The sequence below is a fragment of the Schistocerca gregaria genome, chromosome 2, assembly GCF_023897955.1.
Source record: "Schistocerca gregaria isolate iqSchGreg1 chromosome 2, iqSchGreg1.2, whole genome shotgun sequence".
Taxonomy (NCBI): domain Eukaryota; kingdom Metazoa; phylum Arthropoda; class Insecta; order Orthoptera; family Acrididae; genus Schistocerca; species Schistocerca gregaria.
Window position 1 is genome coordinate 491851841 of NC_064921.1, and position 16116 is coordinate 491867956.

General features: G+C 41.4%; 1 protein-coding gene across 1 annotated transcript in view; it reads right to left on the reverse strand.

Annotated features, from left to right (window-relative positions):
• LOC126327996 (graves disease carrier protein-like) overlaps positions 1-16116 on the reverse strand; it is a 184168-nt gene that overhangs the window by 48658 nt on the left and 119394 nt on the right. The gene's annotated exons all lie outside the window — the stretch shown is intronic.

Sequence of the window (16116 nt, forward strand, 5' to 3'; positions counted from 1 at the left end):
TACTTCTGCATTCATGCTTATGTCTCATATTCAGTCATCAAGGATACCAACCTATGTATCTCGAGGTGATGCAACCACAATGGAGGGGTATCTGTTGAGATGCCAGACAAAAGTGTGGTTCCTGAAGAGGGGCAGTAGCCTTTTCAGTAATTGCAGGGGCAACAGTCTGGATGACTGACTGATCTGGCATTGTAACATTAACCAAGACAGCCTTGATGTGCTGTTACTGCGAATGGCTGAAAGCAACGGGAAATGACAGTTGTAATTTTTCCTGAGGGCAAGCAGCTTTACTGTATGGTTAAATGATGATGGCGTCCACTTGGATAAAATATTCTTGTGCTAATATAGTCCCCCATTCAGATCTCTGGGTGGGAACTACTCAGGACGTCATTATCAGGAGAAAGAAAACTGGCATTCTATGGATCAGCGTGTGGAATGTCTGATCCCTTAATTGGGCAGGTAGGTTAGAAAATTTAAAACAGGAAATGGATAGATTAACGTTGGATATAGTGGGGATTACTGAAGTTCGGTGGCTGGAGGAACAAGACTTCTGGTCAGGTGAATACAGGGTTATAAACACAAAATCAAATAGGGGTAAAGTGGAAGTAGGTTTAATAATAAATAAATAAAAAAGCAGCGGGGATAAGCTATTACGAACAGCATAGTGAATGTGTTATTGTAGACAAGATAGACACAAAGCCCACACACACCACAGTAGTACAAGTTTATATTCCAACTAGTTCCACAGATGAGGACGAAATTGGAAATTATTCAGACAGTTAAGGGAGACAAAAATTTAATAGTCATGGGGGACTGGAATTTGAAAGTAGGGGAAAGGAAGAAAAGGAAAAGTAGAAGGTGAATATGGACTGGGGGGGGGGGGGGGGGGGGGAAGGAGTGAAAGAGGAATCCATCTGCTAGAATTTTGTGCAGAGCATAACTTAATCATAGCTAACACTTGGTTTAAGAATCATGAAAGAAGGTTGTATACATGGAAGAGGCCTGGAGGTGCAGGAAGATTCCAGATAGGTTATATAATGGTAAGACACAGATTTAGGAACTAGGTTTCAAATTGTAAGACATTTCCAGGGACAGATGTGGACTCTGACCATAATATATTGGTTATGAATTTTAGATTAAAACTGAATAAACTGCAAAGAGGTAGAAATTTAAGGAGATGGGATCTGGATAAACCAAAAGAACCAGGGGTTGTAAAGAATTTCAGAGAGAGCATCAGGGAATGATTGACAAAGACAGGAGAAAGAAATACAGTAGAAGAAGAATGAGTAGGTTCGAGTGATGAAATAGTGAAGACAGCAGAGGGCCAAGTAGGTAAAAAGATGAGGGCTAGTAGAAATCCTTGAGTAACTCAAGAGATATTGAATTTAACTGATGAAAGGAGACAATATAAAAATGCAGGCGAAAAGGAATACAAACATCTCAAAAATGAGACCAACAGGAAGTGCAAAATGGCTAAGCAAGGATGGCTAGAGGACAAATGTATGAATGTAGAGGCACAAATCACTAGGGGTAAGATAGATACTGCCCACAAGAAAATTAAGGAGACCTTTTCAGGAAAGAGAACCTCCTCAGCAAAGAAGGAAGAGCAAAAAGGTGGAAGGAGTATACAGAGTGTCTTTATAAGGGCGATGTGCTTCAGGGCAATATTATAGAAATGGAAGAGGATGTAGACGAAGGTGAAGTGGGAGGTATGATACTGTGTGAAGAATTTGACAGAGTGCTGAAAGACCAAAGTCAAAAAAAATGCCCCGGGAGTGGACAACATTCCATTAGAACTGCTGATAGCCTAGAAGAGCCAGCCACGACAAAACTATATCACCTGGTGAGCAAGATGTATGAGACAGGTGAAATACCCTTAGACTTCAAGAACAATATGATAATTCCAATTCCAAAGACAGCAGGTGCAGACAGGTGTGAAAATTTTCGAACTACCAGTTTAATAAGCCATGGCTGCAAAATACTAACACGAATTCTTCACAGATGAATGGAAAAACTGGTAGAATCTGAATGCAGGGAAGATCAGTTTGGATTCTGTAGAAATGTTGGAAAACACGAGGTAATACTAACCCTATGATTTATCTTAGAAGATACACTCCTGGAAATTGAAATAAGAACACCGTGAATTCATTGTCCCAGGAAGGGGAAACTTTATTGACACATTCCTGGGGTCAGATACATCACATGATCACACTGACAGAACCACAGGCACATAGACACAGGCAACAGAGCATGCACAATGTCGGCACTAGTACAGTGTATATCCACCTTTCGCAGCAATGCAGGCTGCTATTCTCCCATGGAGACGATCGTAGAGATGCTGGATGTAGTCCTGTGGAACGGCTTGCCATGCCATTTCCACCTGGCGCCTCAGTTGGACCAGCGTTCGTGCTGGACATGCAGACCGCGTGAGACGACGCTTCATCCAGTCCCAAATATGCTCAATGGGGGACAGATCCGGAGATCTTGCTGGCCAGGGTAGTTGACTTACACCTTCTAGAGCACGTTGGGTGGCACGGGATACATGCGGATGTGCATTGTCCTGTTGGAACAGCAAGTTCCCTTGCCGGTCTAGGAATGGTAGAACGATGGGTTCGATGACGGATTGGATGTACCGTGCACTATTCAGTGTCCCCTCGACGATCACCAGAGGTGTACGGCCAGTGTAGGAGATCGCTCCCCACACCATGATGCCGAGTGTTGGCCCTGTGTGCCTCGGTCGTATGCAGTCCTGATTGTGGCGCTCACCTGCACGGCACCAAACACGCATACGATCATCATTGGCACCAAGGCAGAAGCGACTCTCATCGCTGAAGACGACACGTCTCCATTCGTCCCTCCATTCACGCCTGTCGTGACACCACTGGAGGCGGGCTGCACGATGTTGGGGCGTGAGCGGAAGACGGCCTAACGGTGTGCGGGACCATAGCCCAGCTTCATGGAGACGGTTGCGAATGGTCCACGCCGATACCCCAGGAGCAACAGTGTCCCTAATTTGCTGGGAAGTGGCGGTGCGGTCCCCTACGGCACTGCGTAGGATCCTACGGTCTTGGCGTGCATCCGTGCGTCGCTGCGGTCCGGACCCAGGTCGACGGGCACGTGCACCTTCCGCCGACCACTGGCGACAACATCGATGTACTGTGGAGACCTCACGCCCCACGTGTTGAGCAATTCGGCGGTACGTCCACCCGGCCTCCCGCATGCCCACTATACGCCCTCGCTCAAAGTCCGTCAACTGCACATACGGTTCACGTCCACGCTGTCGCGGCATGCTACCAGTGTTAAAGACTGCGATGGAGCTCCGTATGCCACGGCAAACTGGCTGACACTGACGGCGGCGGTGCACAAATGCTGCGCAGCTAGTGCCATTCGACGGCCAACACCGCGGTTCCTGGTGTGTCCGCTGTGCCGTGCGTGTGATCATTGCTTGTACAGCCCTCTCGCAGTGTCCGGAGCAAGTATGGTGGGTCTGACACACCGTTGTCAATGTGTTCTTTTTTCCATTTCCAGGAGTGTAGATTAAGGAGAGGCATACCTAAGTTTCTAGCATTTGTAGACTTAGAAAAAGCTTTTGAGAATGTTGATTGGAATGTTCCCTTTCAAACTCTGAAGATGGAAGGGGTAAAATACAGGGAGCGAAAGGTGATTTACAATTTGTACAGGAACCAGACTGCAGTGATAAGAGTTGGGGGCATGAAAAGGAAGCAGTGGTTGAGAAGAGAGTAAGACAGGGTTGCAGCTTATCCCCGATGGTATTCAATCTCTGTACTGAGGAAGTAGTGAAGGAAACAAAATAAAAATTTGGAGCAGTAATTAAATTCCATGGAGAAGAAATAAAACCTTTGAGGTTTGTTGATAGGACAGAATGGACAGTGTCACGAAAGGAGGATGTAAGATGAACATCAACATAAGCAAAACGTGGACAATGGAATGCAGCCAGATTGAAGCAGGTGATGCTGAGGGAAGTAGATTAGGAAATGAGACAGTTAAATTAGTAGTTGAGTTTTGCTATTTGGGGAGCAAATGTTGATGGTTGAAGTAGAGAGGATATAAAATGTAGACTGGCTATGGCAAGGAAAGCATTTCTGAAGAAGATAAATTTGTTAATAATGAGTATAGATTTGAGTGCCCGGAAGTCTTTACTGAAAGTATTTGCATGGAGTGTAGCCATGTATGGAAGTGAAACATGGGCAATAAATAGTTTGGAAAAAAAAAGAATAGAAGCTAGTATTGGAGGGAAGCGTGGAGGGTAAAAATCGCAGAGGGAGACCAAGAGGCGAATACACTAAGCAGATTCAGAAGGATGAAGGTTGCAGCATTTCCTTGGAGATGAAGGAGCTTGCACAGGATAGAGTAGTATAGAGATCTGCATCAAACCAGTCTCTGGACTGAAGACCACAACAACAATAACAGGGTTCATATTTTGTTCTTGACCTTAATTCATTCAACATGTGGAGTCACCTAGTATCTCAGTGCAGGGTCTAAACCACATTCTACATTGACATGCATACTCTGCAAATCACTGTGAAGTGGGTGGCAGAGGACACTTCCCACTGTGCAAGTTGCACAAACTTTTTACCGTCCCATTCACATATGGAGTGTCAGAAGAGTGAGTGCTTAAATACTTCTGTGTGTACTGTAATCAGATAATCTTGTCATTGCAGTTCCTATGAAAGTGATACATAAGGGTCTGCAATATATTTCTAGATTTGCTACTTATTAGTGATTGTTGAAGTTTTGTAAGTATGCTTTTGTAGGATAGTTGAGACATATCTTCAGGCATCTGCAGTTTATATTTTTCAGCATTTTCATTAGATTATCATGTGACTCAAGCAAACCTGTGACCATTCAATACAATATGGCAGTGACTGTGTTAGAGCTGCACCTTTTTTAGATTGAAGTAGGCTGATACCTGAGATTGAAGTAGGCTGATACGTGCTTAAAGGAAGTCCCTCTAAGGGCTCACCTACAGAGGACTTCATATTTTCAAGTAGCGAAGGAATTAGCATATTTCATCAAAATATAAGAGGTGAAGTCAGTGAACTTCTTATAGATACTGATTCTGAAATTTTTGGTATGTCGAAGCACTGCTTAAATATTTTGACAATTCAGAGGCTTCATTTACCAGGATACAGATTAGCTGTTTGTTTTTCAAGGAGTTCATTGCGGGGTGGGGGAGTTGCCATGTACTTAAAAAAAAGTATTCCATTTGAGTCCATAGCCATATTCACAGCACTGCACTGAACAGATATTTGTATGGTTTGCACGGGCAGTTGGACTTAGTCAAACTAAACTTCTAATTTTTGTTGTTTTAGGTCCCGTAACTCTGACTTCAGAGCATTTCTGCTCAAGCTAGAGAGGGTTCTTGATTCACTTTGTAGGAAGTACCAGAAGTTAGTTATATGAGGTGACTTCAATATAAATTTTGTATATGATGCTGCAAGATAAAGGATGTTGATAGACCTCCTAAATTCATATGATCTGATTCAGACTGCATTTTTTCCAACTAGGATGCACGGGGAACAGTAGCACAGCCATAGACAATACTTTTATTCATTCTTCATTACTACATGGGCATTCAGTTAGTAACAGGGTGAAAGGCCTCTCAGAACATGATGCACAAATTTGAACACTAAAAGGCTTTTGTACTCAAACAAATGTCACATACAATTACAAACAATGGAGGAAAGTTAATCCAACAGCAATAGAGAGTTTTGTTAAACATTGTCAAGGAACAAGAGTGGCTGGATGCTTATAGTGCCAATAACAAAGGTGATAAATACAATGCTTTCCTTAACACATTTCTCATGCTCTTTAAGAGTTGCTTTCCATTAGAACTTTCTAAAAAGGGTACTAGCAGTAATACGCAACCCAGGTGGCTGACTAGTGGGATAAGGGTATCATGTAGAACAAAGCGGAAATTGTATTAAAATGTCAGAAGTAGTCACAATCTAGCTGTAGTAGCTCATTAGAAACATTATTGTAAGGTGCTTAAAAATGTTACTAGGAAGGCAAAGAGTATGTGGTATGCAAACAGAATAGGTAATTCACAGGATAAAATTAAAACCATATGGTCGGTTGTGAAGGAAGTGTCAGGTCAGCAGCAACAGATTGACAATATAAAGTCAGTTCGTAGTAAAAATATTTCTGTTACTGATAAATCAGATATATGTACAGTATTTAACAATCATTTTCTAAAGATTGCTGGTGAATTAAACAAAAATTTAGTTTCTACAGGGAATAATATAACTTTCTTCGCAGATGCCTTTCCGAGATTTATGTCTGAAATACTCTCGTGTGATAAAGACAAGGGGGAGACTGAGTCAATAATTAAATCACTGAAGACTAAGGACTCTCTTGGATATGATGGAGTACCTAGCAGAATATTAAAGTACTGTGCTGCACATGTTAGCCCTGTATTTAGCCACATTTGTAATTTTTCCTTTAGGAATGGTCAGTTTCCTGAACGATTGAAGTATTCAGCAGTAAAGCTGCTTTATAAAAAGGGAGTAAAGGCTAATTTAGACAATTTTAGACTTATTTCTATGCCATCAGCGTTTGCTAAGGTTATTGAAAAGGTTGTGTATGTAAGGATAATTGATCATTTTATATAATGCTTTTTGCTATCAAATGTACAGTTCGGCTTTAGAAGTCATTTAAAAACTGAAAATGCTATATTCTCTTTTCTCTGTGAGGTACCAGATGGTTAAACAAAAGGTTTCAAATGCAAGGCATATTTTTTGATTTAACTAAGGCGTTTGATTGTGTTGATCACAAAATATTGCTTCAGAACTTGAACTACTATGGAATATGTGGAGTAGCTCATAATTGGGTCACCTCTTACTTTCCTCTTACTTTAGCAACAGACAGGAAAAGATCATTATTCACAATGTTGAGAATGGCTGTGATGTGGGGTCTGAGTGGGGTACAGTCAAATGGGGGATGCCACAGCAATCAGTGCTGGGGCCGTTCCTGTTCCTTATTTATAAAAATGATATGCCCTCTAGTATTATGTGAATCTCTAAAATATTTTCGTTTGCTGATGACACTAGCTTGGTAGTAACGGATGTTGTCGGCAACAATGGCCCAGTTTCAAATAGTGCAGTTCATGACCTAAGTTCATGGCTTGTAGAAAATAAACTAATGCTAAATCACAGTAAGACTCAGTTTTTACAGTTTCTAAGACACAATTCAACAAATTTCACCGAATGGGTATATGATTAGTGAAACTGAAAAGTTCAAATTTCTAGGTGTTCACATAGATAGCAAACTGCTGTGGAAAGGCCACATTCAGGATCTTGTTCAAAGACTTAATGCTGCAATTTTTACTATTCGAATGGTGTCTGAAGTGACTGATCATTCAACATGAAAATTAGTCTACTTTTTGCTTGCTTTCATTTGCTTATGTCGTATGGCATTATATTTTGGGGTAATTCTTCCCAATCTAAAAAGGATATTTTTGGTTCAGAAATGGGGGGTTCGGGCAATAAGTGGCATTAAGTTCACTAACCTCTTGTCAACCCCTGTACACGAGTCTCAGTATTTTGACATTGACCACTCAATATATATAAACAAAGATGATGTAACTTACCGAATGAAAGTGTTGGTATGTTGAGACACACACACACACACACACACACACACACACACACACACACACACACACACACACAAACACACACAAAATTAATTCAAGCTTTCGCAACCAACGGTTGCTTCATCAGGAAAGAGGGAAGGAGAGGGAAAGACGAAAGGATGTGGGTTTTAAGGGAGAGGGTAAGGAGTCATTTCAATCCCGGGAGCAGAAAGACTTACCTTAGGGGAAAAAAAGGACAGATATACACTCGTGCACACACACACAATATCTATCCACACATATACAGACACAAGCAGACATTTGTAAAGGCATCACTCCACTGTACAGCCGATGGTAGTCATTATTTGCAACTGAGAATTCATCTCATATGTGACCATTCAGGCAACTATTCTTTGTACAGAGTCTTGTGTTTGATGAACCATTTGCAGATATTAGTCCGTCAATTGAGTGGTACCTTTTCTTAATGCACAAGCACATTTGAAGGTGCCCTTTTTATGTTTGGACTGGCACAGTTATACCTCAAGCATGTTTATATATTTATCTGGCACACCTCTGTGTTTTATTAACTGTCTGGTGCATATTTCCACCATCTGTGATTGCAGTGTTCAGGTTCAAGCTGAGTTGGTGACTCCTTGCTCACTGATCCAGGCAGATTTTCAGGTTTCCAAAAAGCCCCTGACACCATGTTCTTGTAAGTTTCCTGTTTTATTACAAGAAAACTTTATAACTACCTAGCAGATAATACTTGACTTACGCTCATACTTTGTTAGAGCTCATCTATACAGGGTGAAATGACCATCACAATAAAATAACAGAAATCAGAGTTTGCACTGAAAGATTTAAGTGCTCATTTTTATCACGTGCTATTTAAGAGTGGAATGGTAGAGAAATAGCTTGAAAATGGTTCGATGAACCATCTTCCAGGCGCTTAACTGTAAATCATAATCAGGTAGATGTATATATATGTTCAGCATTTCCTGTTAGTCCTATTTGGTATGGGTCCCACACACTTTAACAGTATTCTAAGAGGGAACACACAAGTGATTTGTGATAAGTCACCTTTTCAGAGGGCTGTACTTTCCCAGTATTCTGTCAATGAACCAAAGTCTGCCACCAATCGTACCTGTGATTTAGCCTGTGTGGTCATTTCATTTCATGTCCCTAAGAGTTCTTACACTCAGGTATTTGCATGAGTTGATTGATTCTAACTGTGACTCACTGATATTGTAGGTGTAGGCTAACACTTTTTCTATTTTTTTTTTTTTTTTCGATTTGTGTGGTGCATACCGGTAATTTTACATGTCTGTATGCTTAAAACACGTTGTCAGTCTTTATACTGCTTGTAAATCTAGTTCATATTGAATATTTCTGTAGAATTTTTCAGACAGCACTTCATTATTGATAACTGCATCATCAGCAAAATGTCTGAGGCTACTCTTAATATTATCTGCCAAGTCATTAACACATAACATAAACAAGGTTGTGCAACAGGCTGCTCCATTCACAATGGTAATAGAAATGCTAGACCTTCGGCAACTGTGTCTTGCACAACATCATTCAGAAAATTAGAGTCAGAAGGTCTCAGTATCAGTCCCACCTTATAGTTTCTCTTTGTATTTTAAAAATATTAACAAAAGCATGGAGTGAACTTGAAACTTTCGCATTAGCAGCTGAAGGTATTATCCATCAGTCCAAAATGACATTGTATTAAATGGGGAAATGACATCAAATGGAAAAAGATTATCATTTGTGTAATTCTAAAGAAAAATAATTTACATAATTTAAATAGAAGCCTACTCCTCAAAAAAAAGGTTCACAGAATAAGCTGTTGAATGTAGTTCTGTGTCTGTTTTCTTATTTGATTACACAGGTCGACATGTGTTCTGGTGTTCACAAAGTAAGTGGTGTTCTTTACTAATTTGGCAGTCTCGAACATGAAAATAAGATCAGTTTCCTTCTATATCCCTCACTTTTCTCTTCACAACTACCCGTCTTTCCAACCTACTGCAAGCTATTTACTATTGAGAGTAATTTATATAAATGAGAGTTTAGGAGAGTAATTTAGATAAATGTGGCAACATTGTTTGCCTGTTGGATGGTGAAGCAAACAGGAAAGATGAACTTCAAAGCTGAAGTTCCATTATCACTGCAGAAATCAACAGTTAAGTGGGTGTGAGAGCTAGAAGAAGGTGTTTACGCACATCGTTGTGAGTGGTGTTATATCATTGAAGCTGTGATCGAAATGTTGGGAAGGCAGTGTGTGAATAGCTCAGATACATTATGTGAGATGTACAATACATTGGCAAATAACAGAATTTGTGGGGAAATCATAGCTCGCTTATTTCAGCACAAAGCTTGGAGATCATAAAAAATCATTTGCTCTGCACATAGCGTGTCAAACACGACTGGAACAATTAAGGAAGTAGAGATGGCACAATGAAGTTCTGAACTTCAGTATTCTCGTGAAAGAGCAAACAGAGGAATCACATCTCTGTTATAACTGTGTGACAAAAGCAGCGCAATACAACAAAAGAAACATGAATGAAATCTTGCATCTGAACTTAGATTTAGTGATGTTGCTCATGGTCCAGGGCTGCTGATCCCCTCTCCAACATCATTATTGCATACATCTGAACTCTCTGAATTCGAGGCACATCATGAAAGTATTCCGAGTGTGGTATTAATAGTAACCCAAAATCTCTTACCCAAACAGAACTAAACAATTTAGTGAAGGGCCTGGGACTCTCAAAAGATGCAACACAACTTCAGGGGTCATGTCTCAGGGAAAATAGTTTACTTGCACACTGTACTTCATATTCAGTGTAGAGGAATCATGATAGAAACACTAAGGAATGTTTTTTATCGAAGATTGCTTAATAATGTTCTGCAAAGACATTGCCGGATTAGTGATGAAAGTGGGAGATCAAAAGTACGACACTTAGCAATGGAGATTATTTATAGATTTTTTAAAAAGAAATTTAAAAGCAGTATTGTACATATTCGAAATTAGCTAGCATCAATTTTAGCTTCGTATTTTGTACACTTAAAAGGACCGTACACTACCACGAAATTACTCTCTCAAAATGTGACATATGAAGAACACTAGCGGCTTGCATGCGAAAACTTTTAGTCAGGGCCGGCCATGGCGTGCCAAATTTCACGTGGGCCATGAGTGCGGGCCGAGGCTCGGCCTGTCTCCGCTTTGCTCGGTTCTTCTCGGGAAGTAGCCGTTGCGGGGTCATATTTTATTTAGTACTGCTGTGTGAATTTTTCGGTTGTCGCAACTCTCTTCAGTTCGACAGAATGGCTGTTTACGCTTTGCTGTTTGATCATGGTACGAAGGACGTTCACAGGTCCGGTGGCTGTTCACACAAATAGGCGCAGGCTAACGATCTATCGTTCCAAGCCTTTATAAATGAAAGGGAATGACAGAAGAGAGATAATTCTCAGTACATATTACGCAGCCGCATAAGAGACAGATACTGCAAATTTGCTATGGAACGACATTACGGTACAATTCAGAAAGAATTTACTTGACAATGAAAGAGCGAAAAATTACAACGATCGACAGACTGGATTCATTGTTCTATACATCAAGAAGCATTCTTTGTTTAAATTTGCAAGCATGCAGCATGTGAAGAAATTGGTGGTACGACCAGTAAGATTTCTGTGGTACGAACAGTAAGATTTCTGAAGCCGGATACATTATGCTACTGTCAGTTGCAACAATTTTCGATGGAACTGAACAAAGAATATGGACACTATATATTTCTGCGTAGCACGTTGGCTATGTTAGTGGGCATAGCTGGAACGATTCTGCGATTTAAAACTCGCTATTCTTGAATTTGTGAAGAAAAAAGAAGGGCAGAAGCTAAAATTAGAACATGCGGGATTGACTGCGGGCCTTGCATTTTAAATAGACTCTACTCCACACTGCCAAAGTAAGTTATTGCAAGGTGAAAAACAACTTCTTTCTCAGGTGATGGGGATGCACTCCAAAAGAATATTGCGCAGTACAAGGGACACATTCTGAGAAACAGTTCCCTAAGCTCACTGTTGCTAAAGATAACAAGAAGTGTGGAGAATTCGTTGCGGCCTTGATAGAACTATAAGGATAGTTTCCTAAACGTTTTCAGCGCAGCGCCAGTCTTACACCCGTTTTCGACACCGTTGCCATGTCAGTTGAAATCGCCCTTGTGCACATGCAGATGTAACTGATTGACCTGGAAGGTAATTCCCATTTTAAAGATAACTCCATGTACGTTAAATTTGACTCGTTCCACATCATTACGAAATATCGTATTCATGACCCATGGAACTAGTATTAATCTAATCTAAAACTGTTTAGGACTTCTACATTGCTTTCCTCAGTAGAGTTTCCACGTCTCCATAATGAGGTTGTAAAAGTACTGCAGTATTTCGATCAACATATATGTGTGAACGATCTTTTTTTCTACTATGAAACTAAATAAGTCACGTGTATGTGGCAACTTGAGTGCAAAAACCTATGAAATTGTCTGTGACGGTTTGCAGTACCATATAAAAATTATAGTATGTCTTCAACGGGGCAAAAATAATTAAATGATACTGAATTTTTTTTTTTTACCTATGTTGTTGAGGAATGTGAAATATAAAACCAAGTCGTATGCAGTACAGCTGCACTGCCATTTAAAGGCAGTTTCCCACTCTTCCCCTCTTCGCACTCTTGACATCATGTTGTGGCGGTGAGGGAAGTGTGCAGCGAGGCTGAGTGCTATGGCACTCCTGCCAGGGCACGGTTGTCAAGATGAAGTCTTGGCCGCCCATGATTTAAAGTGACTGGCATTCTTCTCAGCCGGCAAAAAGGGGTACATCAAGCTGCCTTGCTGTATGTGTGAGTGGGATAGTGGAAGATACCTTAGGCACTGGAATAGGAGAGAGTGGCCTTACAACAAAAAGCTGATAGAGGGATTGATAAACATTGTAAAAGAGCATTTGATTAATAATGCAGATACTTTTTATTGCCTCCACTGCACATGAAATTATGACTGATGAAGCAGTATGTGAAAGCTTTGGACGAAACAGGGAACTGTTTCCAATGTCTGTGTAGGCAATTCCCAAATCCGTTGGCTGCAAAGCTGAAAGAAGGGGTATTTGCTGTCCAGGTAGATGTAAGCTGATGTATGATGAACACTTTGAAAGTACAATGACGGAAATAGAACAACAAGCTTGGAGAAGTTTAAAAATTGTTGCGCATCGTTTCCTTGGCCAAAATAGGCAGTCCGATTACAAGGAAACAGTAGAAGATATGCCACAGTCGTTTAACCAGTTAGGATGTAAGGTCTTTCTAAAACTACATTATCTAATGCCACACCTAGACAATTAGGCTGATAAATCTGAAGAACACGGTGAATGTTTCCATCAGGAACTTAAACGCTGGAACATCGTTATCATGGTCACTGGGGAATAAACATGGTGTCCGACTACTGCTTGTATATCACACGTGAAGGAGAAGTGACACACAAAATGCTGGCTACCAAGGGTTCAGTCACGGGTAAATGTAAACGGAACTAATACCTCCGCTGGGTATGTCTTTGCTTCTTCTAATTCATATGTCTCTCGCATTACTTTTCTTTATCATTTTATTGTTCCATTTGGACTCCATCTTATGGTAACTGCTTTCCGATTTCATTGAGTAGAGATGTGGATGATGATGATGATGATGATGATGATGATGATGATGATGGTGCGAAAATCTGGCATGCTGTGAAGAAACAGGGTTCAGATTCGTGATCAGTGCAATAGATTTACTCAGATATTCGTTTTTTCATGCCAACCCCACGTAAAAAGTTAAAATTTGTCAATCTGTATTATTTATTTATTTTTATATTGCCATTACTCACTGTACCATTGCATATGTAACTACAATGAGCCATGGAGGATTAGCAACTTAGATACGAGATGGAGAGGTACCCCTAGACGCAACTAATGATTCTGTTAGCATCTACCTTAGGAAAACACACAGCTGCACTCTTCTAATCCGGAATGCTTACTGTGAATGGGTGAGGCGCTACCAGAGCAAAGATGAACAGGAGGCTCTGGCCACATGACGGGTGCTGAAAGCGTAACGAGTTCCAGAACCTCCTGTGCAGCGAGCATCGAGGGCGAAACTACGGCCACTGCATGCGCTGTTTCCTACAATCTTGACTCTGCTGGAACGGATGAAAAAGCCGACTAGGGAGACGTGCACGTTCTTGGAACTCGGGCTTAGATGGAAAGGTTGCAAACTGTCGTGATTTCATTTGCGTAATTAGTCCAGTATTCAACTGGAAAAAATTACATTTCATTGCTGTGTTCTTGAAGTACGGTATGAGTCTATGAGTTCCACAGGAAGGTATTTGACGCAGTTCTGCACTGTCGTTTAGTGAACGAAATACGAGCTTACCGAGTATCGGATCAGATTTATAATTGGATTCAGGACTTCCTCAGTGTAAATAACAGTAGTGTGTCGCAAATAAGCAGGTAAGGAAATCCTCTATTGTGCTATTACACTACTGGCGACATATCATTGGAAACAGTCGTGAATACCTACCAGTAACAATCCGGAGCAATGTAAACTGGAATCACCACATTACCAGTGTTTCCGGAGGGATAGCAAATATTTTAAGCGGTGTTAGAGTAACTAATTCGAATAAAATATTCCATGTAACACGCGTTCTATTTTTATGTTAGTTACAATGTAACCCAAAAACAAATACTCAGAATATGTCAAAAGCGAAGGCATTAAATTCAAATCTGAATTTCATAAATTTCTCCTCACACTTCAATGCATTTTTGAATTCCCTTCACAACCACATGTAGCTCTTCCGAGGTCGTCTTGGAGTTCTTTTATGAAAGCAGCACCCGAACGATCAATTCGTCGGGTGGTGACTGTAGTGTCCAATAAACGTGACCGTTTCTGCCGATCTGTCTTCCGAGGAATGTTAGTTTCAAATGATGCGCCACCTGACACCTAGAATGTGCAGAGGCTAGAAGTATAAGGTGACCTAAAAGTCCGTTACCATTTGAAAATTCAGTACTTCACGGAATAATGTAGGTAACACATGCTTGCTGCCAAGGTAGGCAAACCCCACCCAAGAGGTGTGGTTGCCTTATCCTCAGGTGCTAGAGCAGCCGCCAGGCTGATTTGGTGCCGAAATTTCGGAACGCACATTTCCAGCACGCTCAACAAAGGTGCGTGAGTGTTGCCGAACGGGTGAGTGTTAGAGGGACCTTCTGCAGTTTCAGTCACACACGTATTAGTGTTGCACTCCCGTGTGATCACGCCACAGTAGGGTGCAAAATAATGAGTACCCTTTACGGCTTCGGGTCACGTTCAAATTTCAGTGGATGGCTTTAAACGGTGTCGAGTGGCTCCAGCCTGTGTACGTGAGCAAAAATTGCGGTCACGCTGCACACCAAAGAGCTGTGACCACAGTCAATGGGGATACAGCGCCACAATGTCCTTTGAGAAGGATTTGAAGGTCCGAGGCTTTCAGCAGTGTCAAAGATTGTCAAAATATCTTCCTGTCGCTCATCGCACTGTGAACTGTCGTATCCGATCGCATAATGTGTGGGAACCAACAGGGGTGGCTTCACAGTAGTCCTTTATGCCATTCCCTGGGGATTTTTCAGTCGATTCTGAGCGGCTGTGTGTATGAAATATTTTCCTCGGCCACCATAAGTAAATTTCGACGCCGTGTGTCTAGCTTTCGACCTCCATCGCAGAGACGTCAAAAGAAGGAGTGAAATGTGGATGAGAGGGGTTGGGGCCTCCTCCTCATCTTGTGACACGTCCACGTTGGCATTGGGCAGAATTGTGTTGAAATTTGGTGCCAAAGTGATTCATTAACCCACCCTACAGCTCACATGAACTTTCGAGCTGTTGCCCTTTCTTTCGCATGCGTAGACATCTTGCTGTTTCAAGCGTCGCCGAGCGCAAAGGTTACGTCCCAGGGCGCCGCGCTTTTACACTATTACAGAGGAAGCTTGTAGGCACCTTTGAGCCAAATTTCATACTTACGGGTCGCCTTGGGAGTCAATTAAGGGGTTTAGAAAAAGTGGCCCTTTAATTCTATTGTGCAGTTTAGTAAATAGATATTAAGCTCAGCCAATTGTCTGTCGAACAGCCGGCCAGTGTGGTCGAGCGGTTCTAGGCGCTACTGTCTGGAAGGTTCGAATCTTGCCTCGGGCATGGATATGTGTCATGTCCTTAGGTTAGTTAGGTTTAAGTGGTTATAAGTTCTAGCGGACTGATGACCTCAGAAGTTAAAACCCATAGTTCTCAGAGCCATTTTTTGTCTGTTGAACATCAACAGAAGCCAAACGAGAATATTGGAATGTAGTCGAATTAAGTCGGGTGATGCTGAGGGAATTAGATTGGGAAACGAGACACTTAAAGCAGTAAAGGAGTTTTGCTATTTGGGGAGCAAAATAACTGATGATGGTCGAAGTAGAGAGGATATAAAATGTAGACTGGCAAT